The 17,980-nt window shown below is 50.6% G+C and overlaps 2 protein-coding genes across 4 annotated transcripts in view; one reads left to right on the top strand and one right to left on the bottom strand.

Moving 5' to 3' along the window:
• The window catches only part of SCARA3 (scavenger receptor class A member 3), a 42,488-nt gene that overhangs the window by 23,889 nt on the left and 619 nt on the right, over positions 1-17,980 (bottom strand). The gene's annotated exons all lie outside the window — the stretch shown is intronic.
• The window catches only part of CLU (clusterin), a 32,868-nt gene continuing 32,421 nt past the window's right edge, over positions 17,534-17,980 (top strand). Inside the window, exons 1-2 of one of the 2 annotated variants that reach the window (XM_081236325.1) lie at positions 17,593-17,616; positions 17,826-17,895. The gene's annotated coding sequence lies outside the window, so the exon portion shown is untranslated. Of the gene's footprint in view, positions 17,617-17,825; positions 17,896-17,980 lie in introns of both variants that reach the window. The other variant, XM_081236326.1, reaches the window with a different exon arrangement.

Raw genomic sequence — 17,980 nt, 5'->3', positions numbered from 1 at the left:
GGGCATATCAAAAAGAAATAGAAACCAGCCTGAAGATGCCCCCACTGGCCAAATCTGGAACAATTTGAGCACTAAAATAATTAAGCATAATAATGAAATTACAAGTCATTGAAAAAACAGGAATCCATACCAATGATAGACAGACAGACAGGTAGGGAGAAGGGAGGGCTCTTCTTACTGCTGGAGTTGGGAGATCAGCACTCTGCAATCATCATGGTAAAGACCAGATCAGGCAAGAACCATCAGTGGATGCCACCTCTTGGGAAAATTTTGATGAAGAACAGTATATATGTATGCTTATGTATAAGCTTTATTCATGGCCTTAAACTGTCTGCTTACAGACTACTTATTAGTTGCAAGGGAGGAAAAAACCCAGTAATTACATATTGGGGAAATCAGGTAACGCTGACCAGCACACACCATCATTTACGTAATTTGCTGACCAAGAGTGCATAACCACAATCGAATCATGAAGAAACATGAGAAAAACACAATGTAAGCATTGTATTTTTAAAAGGTGGGGGGGTTGTATTTTTCAAAAATATTAGAGTCAAAAAAGACAGTGAAAAGTGAAGAGACATGACAACCAAATGCAATCCTTAATGTTAAGCTAGAGCCTGCTAGAGCCTGGAGGGAAAAGAAAATCAATCCATCGAGGTTATTATCTGATCAACGAACATCGGAATACATATGGTACATTAGATAAAGAATTGAAGCACATTCATGAAGTTCATAATTGTACCCTGATCATATTCCTGTTCTTAGGAAATCCACACTGAAATATTCAGAAGTAAAGAACCATGATGTATGTAACTTACCCTCAAGAGCTTCAGGAAAAAATTGTGTGTTTGTGTGCATATGCAATAAGTGTGTGTATGGATAATACTGCAGTGAAAATCCTTATACGTAAAATGTTACGCACATATAGGACTTTCTTTAGACAGTTTTCTAAAAGTGAATTGACTGGATCAGATTGTAAGAACATTTTAATGTTCTAGAAACAAATGAACAAACTGACATCTAGAAAGGGCGTACAAATTACACTTCCACCCACATAGCATATGAATATATACTGATATACTAGTCCTTCCCCAATGAGTCGTATAAAAAATAAATGTCTTTATGAGTTTAACTCAAAGAATCTCTGTATTTTATTTTGCACATTTAAGAATTATTAGTGAAATGGAACCTTTTCAAGTGCTTACTAACCATGCCTTTCCATGAATTAACTATATGTAGCCTTTGCCCATTTTTCTGTTGAACTGTTGATTTTTCTTTTCACAGAAGGTTTTGATGAGAACATAACCTATCATCATGTGTCTTGCAGATGTTTCAATACATTTATTTCTGAAAATTGTTAAAGCCTGTGTGTGCATAGCTTTGGGGCCACCATAATGCACTCCAGGGGGAGGGAGAGGGTGGGGAGGTGTGGAAGGGCATTCATGTTGTAGCCCCTGATTAAACAGTGGATCCTGAGGGGTCTGTGTTCAAGACTCTTTGTTCCAGAGGGCATTTCCTAGACTTTTGCCAGGTGCCAGGGGAGCTACCGATCTGGGACCACTGCGGTTTGATTCCTTAGACTGGATCACCCAAGTGTGCACATAGAATATATACTAGATCCCCAGACCAGTTGAGGGCAAGCCTGTGTTAACCCAGCACTGCCCCTTTCCCCTCACCCGGATTGTCTGGAGATATCCCATTTCCTTGTCAGCTCTCTAGCAGGTAGGTTTCGCATCTAGCCTCTTTCCCTTCCCCTCCCCCCTTTTCAAGGAGCAGACTGGCTGGGGTGAGACTCAAAATCGTTAACCACAGGTTTGGGCGCTGACCAAACAGTAGGAAGACCGTGGCCCATCTGAAGACAATGGGGCCAAAAAAAATAAATAACCCCAACCAGAATGGCTGTCCCAGGGTGACAGCCTTGGAAGCAGCATCTTCTAGGGTTGGAGTTTTATGCTGGGAGGTCTTTGGTTCAGCAAAGGTTCACACGTGCCCCTTGTGCCTCTCACAGCCTTGTCTCCTCCTGCACCCAAGACTAGAGATTCCTAACATCCAGCTCCTGCATTTGTGGACTCGTTTGGTTTCAGTTCCTAATATCTTTGTGTGTGTGTGTGTGTGTGTGTGTGTGTGTGTGTGTGTGTGTGTGTGGTACGCGGGCCTCTCACTGTTGCGGCCTCTCCCGTTGCGGAGCACAGGCTCCGGACGCGCAGGCTCAGCGGCCATGGCTCATGGGCCCAGCCGCTCTGCGGCATGTGGGATCTTCCCGGACCGGGGCACGAACCCGTGTCCCCTGCATCGGCAGGCGGACGCTCAACCACTGTGCCACCAGAGAAGCCCTGAGTTCCTAATTTTAAGCGGGTTTTTTCAGCTTGGTCCCTAGGGATTTCCCGTTTTCTTTCAACTCTAGCTATGCTTTTAGCAGTTTGCTTGTAGTTTATCAGGCGCTTAAACTTTATAACCCAGGAATATTTTAAGTTGGTAATGCTAGAAGTAGAAGCTCCAAGTTTTGTTTTTCTTTGTTGCCTTTTTTAAAGTGATGAAGCGTTGGATCTTGCCTTGGGGCAATCTTCACAACGATGCTATAAACTTCAGAGTCGAAAGTACCACTTTCATAGGCAAGAAGACTGAGGTTCAGAGAAGTTAAGAGTGTTGCTTAACAGCACCCAGGATACGTGGTGAAGCTGAGATCTGAACTCAGAAGTCTTCTCTACCACCCCCACTGCCCCCTAACGAGCCAAGGTTCTACAGATGCTAAGAATCCTTGCTCCTGCGACTACACGGTGAGCAGGTAGAAATGAAGGGGGCTGGGCCCAGGACTGGGCATGGTTCTCAGGTTCTCTGGCAGTGACCCGGAAGCAGCCTCATTTCCCAAGTGCTGTGCTGTCGTGACCACTGTGACCTACCCGGGAGCCAAGAGGCAGAGTGGGCAAGGAATACCCGATAAGTGAGGGCAGCCCTGAACGGGCTCAGTCGGGGAGGGACTGTGGGTAGCCCCAAATTAAAGATGCCACGGGGGCTTCCCTGGTGGCGCAGTGGTTGAGAGTCCGCCTGCCGATGCAGGGGACACGGGTTCGTGCCCCGGTCTGGGAAGATCCCACATGCCGCGGAGCGGCTGGGCCCGTGAGCCATGGCCGCTGAGCCTGCGCGTCCGGAGCCTGTGCTCCGCAACGGGAGAGGCCACAAGAGTGAGAGGCCCACGTACCGCAAAAAAAAAAAAAAAAGAAAAAAAAAAGATGCCACCACCACTGCCATGAGTGCCCTCTGCTTGTCCTCCAGGTCACGACTTACATGTCACCTCCTAGCAGCCTTCCTCGAGCTCCCAGACTGGAGGAAGTCTCTTGTTTGTTACATATTCTTCCACGTGGTCTGTATTTTCCCTTTGTGGAATGCAGTATACCTGTTATTATTTATCCAACAGCTCTCTTCCTCGGTGTTTAAGATCTGAGGGTGGGGACCGTGTCTGTCTTTTTCTCTGCTTGACCCAAAGCCCCTAGCACAGGGATTGGCACAGAGAAGTGCTCAACAAACACAGTTTTGCATGGGGCTGTGAATGGTTTTGTTACCCTTCCTGGTAGGCGGTCTGTGCCTGCATGTGTAATTATGGAGAAGCCTGGTGCAAAGACCAAGGCCGGCCCCCTGCCCTCAGAGACTCTGAGTTAATGCGTGGGAAAGGCAGAGACCTGGGTTCATACCCTTTATCCCCACAACTAGCCTGACAGACAGGGTGAGAAGTTATCCTCCCAGTTTTACAGATGTGGAAGCTGAGTTAGGGGGAGGAGGGTTAACTCTGAATGCCTGGCTAAAGCCACAGGGACAGCTAGTGATGAGACCGGCTGGGACCTGGGACCGTTTGCTGCAGTGCTTGCACCTGGACAGAAACATCGAGCAATAACATACAAAGAGACTATAAGGGCCTAAAAATAACTGCGTCCGTGCGTGCCCAGTTGGGGCAAACGATGGATATAAAGATACCGAAGACCAAAAAAAATAACCCCAACTGCCACTTCTGAAGAGCCGGAAGCAAAAACAGGGTGTTGGGAGCAAAAGCGGGGTACTGCACGTGCCCCCTGCATGCAACACCACCTAAGGGGTGGGCAAAACTCCTAAGCCATCCCTCCGGCCTGCCCCAGGGACACACCCCTACCCTCACCCCATATAAGAAACAAGCTCACACCCCACCCCCGTCGGGGAGCAAGCAAGGAAACCTGTTGTTTCAGGGGCCCCAGTAGAGCCTTGCCTGATTTTCTTGTCTGGCCTCTGATCAATTTCTATTCACTGGGGAAGGCCAAGACCCCTAATCTGTAAGAGCAGCAAAGCCTCCTGAACTTCATGCTTGAGTTTCCTCTCCACAGTAACAAACGGCAGGTAGCCTCCGTCTGATACAGTTAGTGCGTTCTCGTGTGTGTGTGTGTGTGTGTGTGTGTGTGTGTGTGTGCACGCTTTGGAGGAGGGTGGGTACAGTAGAAGGCAGGCTGGTACCCCTTATACGTATCCCAAGAAATCAACCTCTTGAGCCCCGCTTTGTGTCTTAAGGCTGCTACCCTAGACAGTTGAAGAGGAAAACATTGCCTGGGGTGTTACCAGGGCTGCCATAGCTTCCCCATAAACGAGCACCACAGGCGAGGCGGTGCCTTCTGTGCTGTGTCAGACCAAACCCTCGCCCTAACTAGCGGCACCCTCTCACCCCCAGATGATTTCAGCCAGAACCACGCTGTGGGCTGTTGGATTTAGAGCAGCCCCGGGGGCCCCTCAGGGAGGTATTCCTTCCACTCCTTGGAGCAGAGACTCCTCCAGGCCTGTGTTTCTCATCTCTCTCCACCCCTGGTGGTGCTTCCGTGCCCGCCCCTGTGACCAGGCCTCCTCCCTCTTCTGGCTCCAGGGTCAATTTCATCACTTCCCTGTTTATAGCCTTTGCAGGGAATCTGGGAAGACTTAAATCAAGCAAGATGGACACCAACCTTCAGCAAACACCCCCTCGGAAAGCACACAGCTCTGGCATAAATTTGCTCTCCCGCCGAGAGCCCCTAGATTGGCAGTCATTAGCAAGTGAGACTTCATCGAGACCCGTCCCGTATCCCATACTTTGCGGAGCCGCCCGCGGGAAGGCGAATGACGGCCAGCGCGATCTCAGCTCTCTTTAGATGAGGGGCTTCGCAAACGCTTGGCCCTATTCCCTTTTTCCCTTTGCTGACATCACAGCTCCATAACTCACAGCCCCACCTCTCCCCGCCGCCCCCCTTCCCTGGCTCCCATCCCCCAAAGAGATCTTCTCTTTCTAATCCTTCCAACTTCCTGTTTACTAGCGCTGAGCCATGGACCCTGGGGACCCCTAATTTACCTACGGCTGGAACGCTATAGCAACTGTTCCACTTCAGCCTTGTTCATCTGAATGAGGACATAATCCAAAGCTTTGTGAGGCTCTTAGAAGCCAAAGCCTGTGCAAGCACGCACTCATTATCCTCACATTACACCGAGACTGAGCCAGTCAGAGGAAGGATGAGGAAACAGACATAAAGAATTGAGAAGAGCTGGGCTTGAGGACACAGAGGCTATGACGGATGAGAGGCTGATGGATGAGACAGGATCTGTACTCTCGCCTTGCACTGGACCAAGTGGGGTCAGCAGAGACAGGAAAAGAATTTTCCACCCCCCTCCGCATCTCCCGTGCTACCTGTTCCCATGCCTTCTGGGGCCATGTGACTTAGTGTTGGGTGCCCCAGCTTTCCAGAGCTTTCAGAGAGAGGGAGCAGGAAGGGAACTTCCAAGGCACAGAGCCCACCTGTCATGTTACAAAGGCTGGCAGAGGTTAGGTGATCTGTCAGCTAGTTAGAGGTTCCGAAATGCCCAGGGATCTGAAGCAGGTTGCAAATACACACACAGAGTGCTTGCAGAGTTACACACACCCAGCGCAGACAGGCCACAGAGCTCGGAAAAGGCCTCTTCCATCCAGGCTCAGCATCTGTTTACACGTCTGGCCTGCCAGTGGTTTGTCATCCCCATGAGGTCAGGAAATCTTCCCTCAGCCTCTTTCAGCACAGGGCTGACCTCATAGTGGGTGTTCAAAAAAGATGGGTTTACTGACCTTTTGAGAAGCCCTGCATCCTTAGTTAATTGTTAACTTCTGCCCTTTTAATTAAGAGCTGTTTTACTAAAAAAATTTTTAAAAATTAATGATTTAAAATATGGTTTAAATATGGTTTATTCTTAGAGTTCTCTATGGCTAGGGAGTGTTGGGGAGTTCTGATGCATTGAGGCTGCAAAGGCTTAAAGCAGCAGACTTAAAATGGATATACAGGGAGGGGCCTAATGTTTGGATTGAAAAGGAATGAAAGGGTAGGTTGGGGGCAGTGCAGCAAAATTTAGGATCTTCTTCCCCTCCCTTTCTCAGAGCTGGAACAAGGGATATGATTTTCCTCTCCTAAAGCTAAAAGGCCTCCCTTTTTTGGGGGGGGTGGGGGGTGGTTAATTTTTTCCATGTGTCCAGTTAATCACTTTAGAATACCACCAGCATTTTTATGGCCCTCTCAAATCAGGCTGTGGTTCTTTCCTGCATCATACGTAAACCATCCATGAAACTGAGCACTTCCTGACATGCTGAAAACTGAGAAGCACCTGCATGTCAGTGTGGGCTGCCAGGTGCCTGGAATGGCTGAAGATGTCACCACAGTTGTCTGAAAAGAGGCCACCTTTCCAGGAAGGCAGAAGTAGCTTCTGTTACCTTCTCTCTGTCTCTTTTTTTTTTTTTTTTTTTTTTTTTTGCGGTACGCGGGCCTCTCACTGTTGTGGCCTCTCCCGTTGCAGAGCACAGGCTCCGGACGCGCAGGCTCAGCGGCCACGGCTCACGGGCCCAGCCGCTCCACGGCACGTGGGATCTTCCCAGACCGGGGCACGAACCCGTGTCCCCTGCATCGGCAGGCGGACTCTCCACCACTGCGCCACCAGGGAAGCCCTCTGTCTCTCTTTTTGTACTCTTCTTTTTTTTCATTTTGCTGATTCCAGGAGAAAGGCCACTGGGACAGGAGGGGGTGGGCTTGGCAAAGGGCACCGGCAAAGCTAGGGTAATGCCTGGAACCTTAAGTATTCAGGAAAACCCCTCTCTTGAGACAAGCTTGGGACAGCCTGCTGCTCTGGGTAGCAAACATCGAAGACTCTGTGAGCCAGTTTCAGCCTCCCCTGTTCCAGAGGCCCCAAGGGATTGCAGCCGTCATGAGGGGGCATCCTCATTCCTGTCATGAAGAAGCCAGGCCCATGAATGACCTACTGAAGGCACAGCCGGGCCCCACTCTTCAGCTAGCGATCTCTACCCAAATTCCAGGCAGTGAATTAAAAAAAAAAAAAAATTAGCCTTCAAAGACAGCGCTGCAAGCCCAGACTCATAAAGTAGTGGCAACCACTGGAGTCTTGAAAGAACCTCTGTTTCTCCCATACCTACAGTCATAATCTCCAACTCAAATATCAGAAAGGCAGCCACAAGGGAACTCCCTTGTTTTTTTCAAGCCTCAGCTCCCACAGAGCCACGTTGTAGAGAGTTTGATTTGAAGGTGCCAGAGTCGGCACATGGCTGGGTGTGACTTTGGCTCTGCTGGGGCTGAGCCGGGTTCACTTGTCCCTCTGGAGGTGGAAAATAGCCCCGACCTGTTAACCAACTGCTAACTCAACTGTGGTCGCAGAATCCAGCTTTTGGTTGACTGAAAATGTGGTGTTGATTCACTCTTTAGCCTTTCAGGGACTGCAATCTTCCATCAGAGTCAGCAAGGGGGGGAGAGATTCGAGGAACTGCATAAAAGGTCTTTCTTTGGGAACTTCAAGGAACATATTTTGATGATTATCTTCTACGGAGTTCACAGAGTGGGTTTTCAAAACAGCCAATTGGGGCAGTAAAAATAAAGATTTCCCAGTCTTCTCAGGAGCCAGTGCTATATTTAGAGTTGCAGAATAATTGTAGTTTATGGCCGGAGAATGCTATAATTAAGATGGCAAAACTGGTTTCATTGGAACCCTTCGGCCATGACCCCCTCCCCACAGGCTTCCGCTGAGGGTACGTTTTTATTCGGATGGGAATCAGTCCGTCCCTCTCTGCTCTGATGATCGGGTCCTTCCCTTTCAGGTTCTCCTGCTCGGCAAGGTGTCATGACTTGCTCCCGTGACAGTCACCTCTTTTCTGCTCCTTCATTCCTAAAATCCACATTCGATGCTCTTGGGACAGGCATTTCCTCTCCTGGCTGCCACCTCCGCCTGCATCCTCAGGGCCAGCCCCCAGCCCCCAGCCCCCAGCCCCCAGCCCCCAGCATCTGCTGCCTTCCACGGTTCCTGTAACCACAGAGGTTGTGGGCGATCTCCCTGTTTATCCTAAATGACTTTCCTCCCCTTTCTTGCCCTCAGTATTCTAACTGGGGCACTCTTGGCATTTGAGTGGCACAGGTCTCCATTAGACAGGATTTACCCACGCCGAGCAGACCTCTGGTGTTCTGACCCACCGAATGCCAGTAGCAATCCCTGGTTATCTGCGACAACTCCAGATGCCAACCCGTACTCGTGGGTTCCACATCCGCGGATAAAACCAACCACGGTTAGAAAATATTCGGAAAAAAATTTCCAGAAAGTTCCCAAAAGCAAAACTTGAACTTGCTGAGTGACCAGCAACTATTTACATAGCATTTACAGTGTATTTACAACTATTTACATTTACACTGGCATTTGCAGTGTATTAGGTGTAATAACTAATCTAGAGATGATTTAAAGTATATGGGAAGATGTGTGTGCGTTATATGCAAATACTGTGCCATTTTATATAAGGGACTTGAGTATCCTTGGATTTTGGTACCCGTGGGGGACCCTGGAACCAATCCCCCGCAGATATAGAGGGAGGACTGTACCCCTTCAAGGGGCTGTATAACCTCTCTTTGAGAAGAGAACCCCGGCTATTCACTCAGTACAACAGACCTTAACCCTCCCCCATCACATACACAATGGTCTCCTCTGTGGACACAGCAGCTCCCCCATCGATCCTGAACCCCACAAACCCAGTAGGGTGGGAGGGGCGGGAATCATGAGTTTCTTGATCTTGATTGTTACCTCTGGGCCTCCAAACCCCTCACTCTCTGCTTTTCACCACTTCCAGTCATGCTGTCCCTTGCAGGGGGATTCCCCTTCCCCTCTCTGGGCTCCGTGTACAAAACAGTGAGAATACCATCTCTTGCACAGAGCTGCTGTGAAAATGAGACAACGTACAAAAAGTACCTGGTGCATAGTAAGTACTTGATAAATGGTAGCAACAGCCATTTTTATTAGGATTGTTTTTCTATCCCGCTTGAATTGCTGCTGTCATTGATCTTTCTTAATGCCTGTCACTCTCAGGACCAACTTCCAACTTTCAAGAAGTTCGGTTTTCAAACACACGTCCTACAGAGGACTAGTTCAAAATATTCTTTGTGAAAAGGGGTTCTTTGATCAAGTAAATCTGGAAAATGCTGCATCTTCCATCACCCTCTCGAGACTCACATTAACACAGTACACATTTTGAAAACTTCTGCAAAAAAAGAAAAAAAAGTCCATCTCTATCTGTGTTTAATTCTGTGTTTCTGAAACTTATTTCACCATACAGTTTCTTGCCATTCTTGAAAACCATGATCTATTAAATCCAATGGAACTGGTAGTCAGAGGTGCACCCACATTGGGGAATACTGTTCTGGATAAGTACATCACCTGGATTCGATGATATCTTCATCCTGTCTCCCGCCACCAGCTTTAATGAAGGGAACATGTTGAAAGCCCACCAGGTCTCTAGACCGCAGGGCTCCTTGACCTGGAATCTGTAGGTCTCATCTCCACGCTGACGGCAGCTCAGCCTCTGCATACCCTCTGGGGTAAACCTAACTGCTGTTCTGTCTGCATGATCGCAAGCTCCTTTCTTGCACCCTCTCCTGCTGTTTTTCCTAATCCCCTGCACTAAGTCTTTTTTTTTTTTTTGTGGTACGCGGGCCTCTCACTGTTGTGGTCTCTCCCGTTGCGGAGCACAGGCTCCGGACGTGCAGGCTCAGCGGCCATGGCTCACGGGCCCAGCCGCTCCGCGGCATGTGGGATCCTCCCGGACCGGGTCACGAACCCGTGTCGCCTGCATTGGCAGGCGGACTCTGAACCGCTGCGCCACCAGGGAAGCCCTGTAGCTTGTTTTATACAAGTAGTTTGTACCTCTTCATCTCCTACTTCTGTCTTGCCCCTCCCCCCTTCCCTCTCCCCACTGGTAACCACTCGCTTGTTATCTATATCTGTGAGTCTATTTCTTTTTTGTTATAGTCACTAGTTTGCTGTATTTTTTAGATTCCACATATAAGTGATATCATACAGTATTTGTCTTTCTCTGACTTATTTCACTCAGCATAATACCCTTGCAGTCCATCCATGTTGCAAATGGCAAAGTTTCATTCTTTTTTATGGCTGAGTAATATTCCATTGTATATATATGTGTGTGTGTGTGTATATATATATATATATGTACCACATCTTCTTTATCCATTCATCTGTTGACAGACACCTAGGTCGTTTCTTTATCTTGGCTATTGAATAATGCTGTTATAAACTTTGGGGTGCATATATCTTTTTGAATTAGTGGGGGTTTTTTGGATATATACCCAGGAGTGGAATTTCTGGATCATATGGTAGCTCTATTTTTACTTTTTGAGGAATGGCCATACTGTTTTCCGTAGTGGCTGCACCAATTTACATTCCTGTCAAAAGTGCACAAGGGCTCCCTTTTCTCCATGTACTCACCAACATTTGTTATTTGTGTTCTTTTTGATGATAGCCAAACTTCAAATGAGCATGGCTTTTCACTCAGCAACCCCTTCTAGGAATTTTTTTCTAAGGGGATACGTATACCACTAGGCAAAGACGGAGATGTAAAGATTATCACTGCATGCTATGAAAAACCTGAGGATAAATGTATATACCTTAAATGCCCATTGATAAGGGATTGGTTAAATAAATTGTTGTAAAGCCATACTATGGGATATTATGCAGCCAATAAAAAAGAATGCAGATCTATACTTACTACCTAGGGAAGATATCTAGGTTCTGTTGCTGAATTTTATAAATACATACATAGAATAAGCCATGTTATTAGTAGTATAATCTTACTTATGTGAAAAAAAATCCATGTGCAAATATACACTGAAGGATTTCTGGAAGAACTCTCTTCCAAATCTTGTCAATTATCTCTGAGGGGTAGGAGTTCAGGTGAGTGCAATTTTTGTTTTTCCTTTTCTGAATTTTTCAAAATTTTTTTAACGGGGATATATGGTAAAAAGATTACATGCAACTAGGAATGCAAAGAGCCTATGTCTACATCCTTCCTGGGGCCCCCATAAAGGCAGCTTTTCTTCTTTTAAAAAAAATATGTATTTATTTATTTAGGGTGCTCCGGGTCTTAGTTGCTGCACGTGGGATCTAGTTCCCTGACCAGGGATCGAACCCGGGCCCCCTGCATTGGGAGCACGGAGTCTCACCCACTGGCCCACCAGGGAAGTCGTAGCTTTTCTTCTTTCTACAGCAAAGCTCAGCCACTCCTATCTCCTTCATCCCCAGGCCCCCATCTCCCCTTCTCTCCTCTCCCTCCACCTTCCAATGGGCAGGCCAGCACCACCTTGAAAAACCATTCACGCCTGGCCCCGCTTCTTACTTCACCTCCTTAGCTCCCTTTTCCTGAAACTTCTCTAACACAAGGCCTTCCTGTGCCTCCGCTTCAAATCCACCCACTCCCCTCTAGGTTTCTGCAGCCTACTTTGTTCAGAATCAAATAACCCTTAGCTAAGCCTGTCCATCAACAGTCGCACTGTTGACCATTTTCTCCTTCTTGGAACTTTCTCCTCTCGGTTTCCATTACATTACGTCCTCCTTCTCCCCCGGTGTCCCCAACCGCTCCTCTTGGCTCTGTTACAGGCTCATTTTCTTCTTCCCTCATTGCTTTCTCTAAAAGTAGAGATTTCCCAACCTGGGGGAAGGCCATTAGAGAAGTAGCAACCAGGCCATCTCCTGACAAACCCTTCTAGGGCTTCTCCAAAGTCAACAGGAGTCAACAGGACACAGCTGGAGTCCTTGGCGTGGCACCCACAGCCTCCCAGTCCTGTGGCTCCCTGCATTTCTCTGCCAACCCTCAGTCTTCGGGCAATTCAAACACCAGGTGATTCCCATCACCAGTGAACACACCCAATGACAGTGCCCAGCTTTCACCAACATGCTTCCTGCTCCTCCTGTCTCTTGGATGACCCCATCCAAATATTGCTCACCGTCTACTCCTCCCTAAAGCCTTCCCGACCTGCCCCAACTTGAAAGGCTGTTTCTTTCTGGGGATTCCTATGCAATCTACTGTATATACCACTCCCTGGTTCCTTCGCATCATCCCCCTTGCTTACTTGGTTCTCTTCTTAAGTGTGTATGTTTTGTCTCCGCCGGAGGGCATCCTTGTTCCCCTTTAGACTAGCTGCTTCCTCCCCCAAAGTGGGTATTGATACATGTTTGCTGACTGAAAGGTGTGGGGCAACATCTCAGAATAACCACTATTTAACCTGGGTTCAGCTGGATGTGAAGGCATCCCATCTGCACCTTAAAGGAGTGTCTGCAGGTCTCCAGCTAGACGTTCAGGACACTGTCGGGTAAGGGTCTGGGGCTCAGAGGATTAAATCCAGTATCACCAGCCTGTCCTGTGTATCCCATCCTTGAGACTAGGTGGGGCTGTTCAAGGAACGGGAGTCCACGGCTGAGACCACAGACGCTTCCAGAGGAGGAGCAGCAAAGGAGGAGAGATGGGAAAGGACCAATAACACCCAAACCCTCTCCTTGGGACCTCTCTTATGCACTTAGCACTTTCAGACTTTTTTTGAATGATTTGGGCACAAGTCGTAAGCGTCCCAGGAAAGGGTACGCTCCTGGAGAGAAAGGACAGTGTCCAAACTCTAAGCCCTTCTCTGCATCTTTTTTGGCCATTAGACAGACATAGACACACAAGCCCGGGCACTTGGCAGTTGGTAAAAAAAAAAAAAAAAAATGCTGGTTAAATAGAAGCATAAATCTTTACCAAATACCTGTGTTAGGTTCTGGGGACACCATGGGGTGTCCTTGCCTTTAAGGATTTCAGCCCAGTGGCGGACTCAGATGTAACCACTGAACAAATATAATGGACACCTCCTAAGTGCCAGGCCTTGTGCAAGAGTGAGACAAGAAAAAGGCAGCCAGGGTCCTCCCACTCATGAAACTCACACTTGGATGTTACCCTGTGGGCTTTACAGTCTTAGTCTGGGGGGAAAATGTGGATAGACAGACAGATAGATAGAAATATACATACCCTCACAAAAGGAAAAACATTAGAGGAGAATGTCAGAGCTGGAAAGAAGTTCAAAGAACACACAGTCTACTTGCAGATGAGGAGACTGAGGGCCAAGGAGCACCAGTGACTTCATCATAGTTATAAAGTGACAAAGCTGGTGTGTGACAGGGCTAGGCTCAGCCTTGGGCTCAGTGCTCACAACACACACACACACACACACACACACTAAATTAAACATGATCAAAACACAGACAGTGAATATATGAGTGACACGGTCCATCATGCTGCTGTATTTGCCAACTCTGTACTTGTAACACCCAGCACAGCTGTCTGTCCTTCACGAAAACTGCCAAGCTGTCCACCAACATCTATTGAGAAGTAGAATTCTTTGTCCTTGCTCCCAAATTAGCTTTGGGGTGGGAGTCTTCAGTTATTAAAATCACCCCAGCTGGATGGCAAGGTGACCAGCTTGTGTGTGTGTGCACGTGTGTGTGTGTGTGTGTGTGTCTGTCTGTCTGTTTGGAGCTGATCTCCAACATCTGAGCCCCAGGGCACCCCTCGCCCGCATCGGGCCACTTATTGGCTCTGTGCACCTTCGCCATGTCAGCCCCTTCTAGTCGCAGGCCCCCTCCAGTGTCCCAAGGTCTGCGGATGGAGGGTCAGGCTTTCAAAAGGGATGCAGTCCACACATTCATGAGTGGATATATCTCCCCTGCCAAGTTGCAAGAAGTAGATTTTCCTGGGATCACACTGCTGTTTTCTGAGACCCCCCTGCTCTCCTGCCCACCCTTTGCCTGTGGGCTGTGGGCACTGCTCCCCGATTCCATGGGGAGGGGTCATTTCCCCTAGGTTTGGGGAACAGCAGGGTGTGGCCCTGCCCGTCCATGGCAGCTGAGGCCAAGTTTCCCAGGGACATAGTGGCGCATGAGGTAGGCCCACTTCCAAGCATCTCTTTACCAAGTCACTTCCGCTCCCTACGTGGCTCTCAGGCCCGGAGCTCCTGGGCTGAGTCACAGTGCATCAGAGCAAGATGGTTCTCAGGGACCACCCAGCAGGGGAATGAGGCCCAGAGGGGGAAACACTGACCAGAGCCTCACGCGGGGCCCGGATTAGAGCCTCTGTCCTTGACTCTCAAATCAGTCACCTTCGCAGGGAAGCAGGCCGCTTCTGGAGGGGTGACTCACGTGTCTGGGAGGGGATCTCACGACAGGACCCTCTCGCTGGAGATGTGGGAACAATTCCACAGGTGGCTGTCAATGGCTCAGACAAGCCAGTGGGCAGCTCCAAGGTGGGCCCATCACCAGGGGCTGGTGGCAGCTGCGTGCCCCTCAGGTGTGAGAGGGGCTGGACCCGGAGCTGGGCCCTGCTTGCATCAAAAGATGCGGCTGCCTGGGAGGCCCGGCTGCCAGCCAGTGGGCAGGTGGGCGGGAGGCGCCTCAGGGTGGAAACAGCTTGGCTGGCAGAGCGGGCCCTGGCGCCTGGCCACTGGTGGCAGCGCGCCGTAGCAGACCTGTTTTCTTGTTTAAGTACCGTCCCCGCCAACCTCCACAGAACATAACATCACCGTGTTTTGCTTTGAGCAGGGATAGTGAATCTTTGCCAGCAGATGTACTTCTCAGATTGGTGCGGCCCTCGGAGGACAGTCTGAAGCCAGCTTCCCCCGGGGAAGGGCCATCCTGGAAAGGCAGCCCGCTCTTCTGGGCACTTTATTTTTTTCCACGTGGGTAAAAAAAATCCTGATACTTCACACTGCACAGATGCCCCCAAGGCCAAATACTGACTGCCTGCCCTGGCTTTTCCATCTCAGGTAGAGGGGGTGGCTCTTCCTGGCCCCCGGGGAGGATGAGGGGAGACCCTGCAGGGAGGTGAGCTGGGAATCAACCCCGCCTTCCCCGTAGCTCTGCGGCCCGGGCCCTGGGAGGTTATGGAAGATCGTAGGTTTCCCGAAAGTGGGGGAAAAACACACAAGAGCTGCCCCTGAAGGCGTCAGCGGACAGGAATTCGGCCCCAGGTGGCGGTGAGGCTGCTGTTTTAGGGAAAAGGAGTGAGAGGGGCAGGACTTGGGTTTCTTTTTTTTTTTTTTTTTTGCGGTACGCGGGCCTCTTACTGTTGTGGCCTCTCCCGTTGCGGAGCACAAGCTCCGGACGCACAGGCTCAGCGGCCATGGCTCACGGGCCCAGCCGCTCCGCGGCATGTGGGACCTTCCCGGACCGGGGCACGAATCCGCGGCCCCTGCACTGGCAGGCGGACTCTCAACCACTGCGCCACCAAGTAAGTCCGGGGAAGTCTTTCTTTTTTTTTTTTTGCGGTACGCGGGCCTCTCACTGTTGTGGCCTCTCCCGTTGCGGAGCACAGGCTCCGGACGCGCAGGCTCAGCGGCCATGGCTCACGGGCCCAGCCGCTCCGCGGCATGTGGGATCTTCCCGGACCGGGGCACGAACCCGTGTCCCCTGCATCGGCAGGCGGACCGTCAACCACTGTGCCACCAGGGAAGCCCGGGACTTGGGTTTCTTTTTTTTTTTTTTTTTTTTTTGCGGTAGGCGGGCCTCTCACTGCTGTGGCCTCTCCCCTTGCAGAGCACAGGCTCCGGATGCGCAGGCTCAGCAGCCATGGCTCACGGGCCCAGCCGCTCCGCGGCATGTGGGATCTTCCCAGACCGGGGCACGAACCCGTGTCCCCTGCATCGGCAGGCGGACTCTCAACCACTGCGCCACCAGGGAAGCCCTAGGGAGTTGGGTTTCTTGATCAGAGCCCACAACCTCCCAGACAGCAGGCCAGGAAGATGCTGGGACCCGACGACCTGCTTCAGCCGGTCCTCCTCACACACCTCCTCTCAATACCTGTTCACACCAGCTCTTTTCTCCGCCGCTTAGAGGAGTCGCATTGCCTCACTGAGTTTCAGAAAGGCGGGCCGTGTGTTCCCGACTCCCTTCCCGGGAGCTGGGTGTCTCCTCCATGTCAGGGGACTTCGGCCCTGCCTGGCTTTTCCCCGGTCTGTTTTCCCCCAAAGAACTCTTCTGGAATGCTGGCGGAGCCTAACCACTCTGAGAACGCGCGCGCATCACCATCAAGGTCCTGGGCAGCGTGGGCCCCAAGCCTGTGGTGAGATGTGGCCTCAGACCTTTCCAGAGGCTTCTGGTAATGACCTGCCCCGGGACCGCTGACTGGGCACAGGACACTGCACAGATGTGGTAGCTGAGAGCAGGAGCTTGGTGAGAGAGGCTGCTTTCTGCTGCTAAGGGAACTCCCTGGGGCTGATGATAACTTGCTTGCCTCGTCCCAGATAGATCAAGACGTGGTGAGGCCACCGGGAAGCACAGACAGAGGGACCGGAGGCCGGAGGGATGTATGCATTAGCAAGCACACTGGCTGGAAGTCAGGAGCCCTGGGCCGGTCCCCCTGATGAGCTGTGAATCTCAAGCAAGTCCCTTCTCTCATCCACAGTCTCAGCAACGTAATTTGCGGGGCCCAGTGCAAAATAAAACTACTGGGCTCCCTTGTTAAAAAATTATTAATAATTTCCAGACAGCGACAGCAGATCACTGAGCCTCATGTGGCGCCCTGGGCCCCTGGGGGACTGCACGGGTGACACACCCATGAGGCTGGTCCTACCTGCTTGGGCCTCAGTTTCCGCAACTATACAACATGGAGGCTGTGATCCATCAGAGGTATTTACCCATGGAGCCTTTTCTTCACAGGAACCCTCAAACCCTTCTATGCAAATGAAGCGGCTTCGCCAACGCCAACACCACCTGACGGCACGGTGGAAAGCCCTGCGGATGACCCCGGAAGTCCTTTACCGTTTCAACATTCAGTTAAGTGGAAGAGGGGCTAGGAGCATAAGTGTCTGCCCCAGTGCTATTTGAAGGATTATCGTAACGCAGGTGACGGAGCATCAAAACCCCGAAGTTCCCTGTCCCACAGTATGACTCCAAAGCCTGCTTCTCCCTTAGCCTGAGAATGACCGTGAAGACCAGGGGTGCACTCTCCCGGGCCTCAAGTAAACCAGGCCCAGGGATGAGCATCAGGGACCAAGTTTGGTTCTTGTTTCCATCCCAAGAACTGGCTGCAAGGACCACTGCGGTGAAGCCCGCTGGCCTGGGGAGAGCTCAGGCCTGCACCACTGGTCTCCCCCTACTGCTGTGCGCCCAGGAGGTCAGAGGACGGGTCAGCCAGGGTTCAGAGATCAGGAAGGGCTGGGCCTGGGCTGAGAAACCCAGACACGGCAGGTCACTCCTGGGGAAAGGGTGGAAGTTCCCGGAGGAGAATCCTGGGCCTGGTGCTGGGCAAAAGGCTAAGTAAGTGAGGGCCGCAGCAGCCTCTGAGATGGGTCCTCCGGTGGGGTGATGCTGGGAGAAGGTTGGGCTGGTAACATGGTTCTGTGCTGACAGGTTTAAGGGATCAGATACTTCTCTGGATTTACAATGGCTTTTTGGGAAAGGGCAATGGACGGTGAGCACATTCTGCACCCTCCCTCTCCTCTCTCTCCTTTGACTCTGGACTTCAGGGCTCCATCCTGTCCTCCCAATACCTTTCTCCGGAGGATACGAAAGAGAAGCCCACGCACTCCTTACCGGGTGAGTCCTCCCGTCCTCGCCCGCCCGCAGAGAGAGGTGCCCACCGCGCCCGGGCAGGGTGAGGGGTCCCGCAGGGGCTCGCCTC

The sequence above is a fragment of the Mesoplodon bidens genome (assembly GCF_964165515.1).
Source record: "Mesoplodon bidens genome assembly, chromosome: 6".
In the NCBI taxonomy this organism is placed as follows: domain Eukaryota; kingdom Metazoa; phylum Chordata; class Mammalia; order Artiodactyla; family Ziphiidae; genus Mesoplodon; species Mesoplodon bidens.
This window is presented reverse-complemented; position numbering and strand designations above follow the sequence as displayed.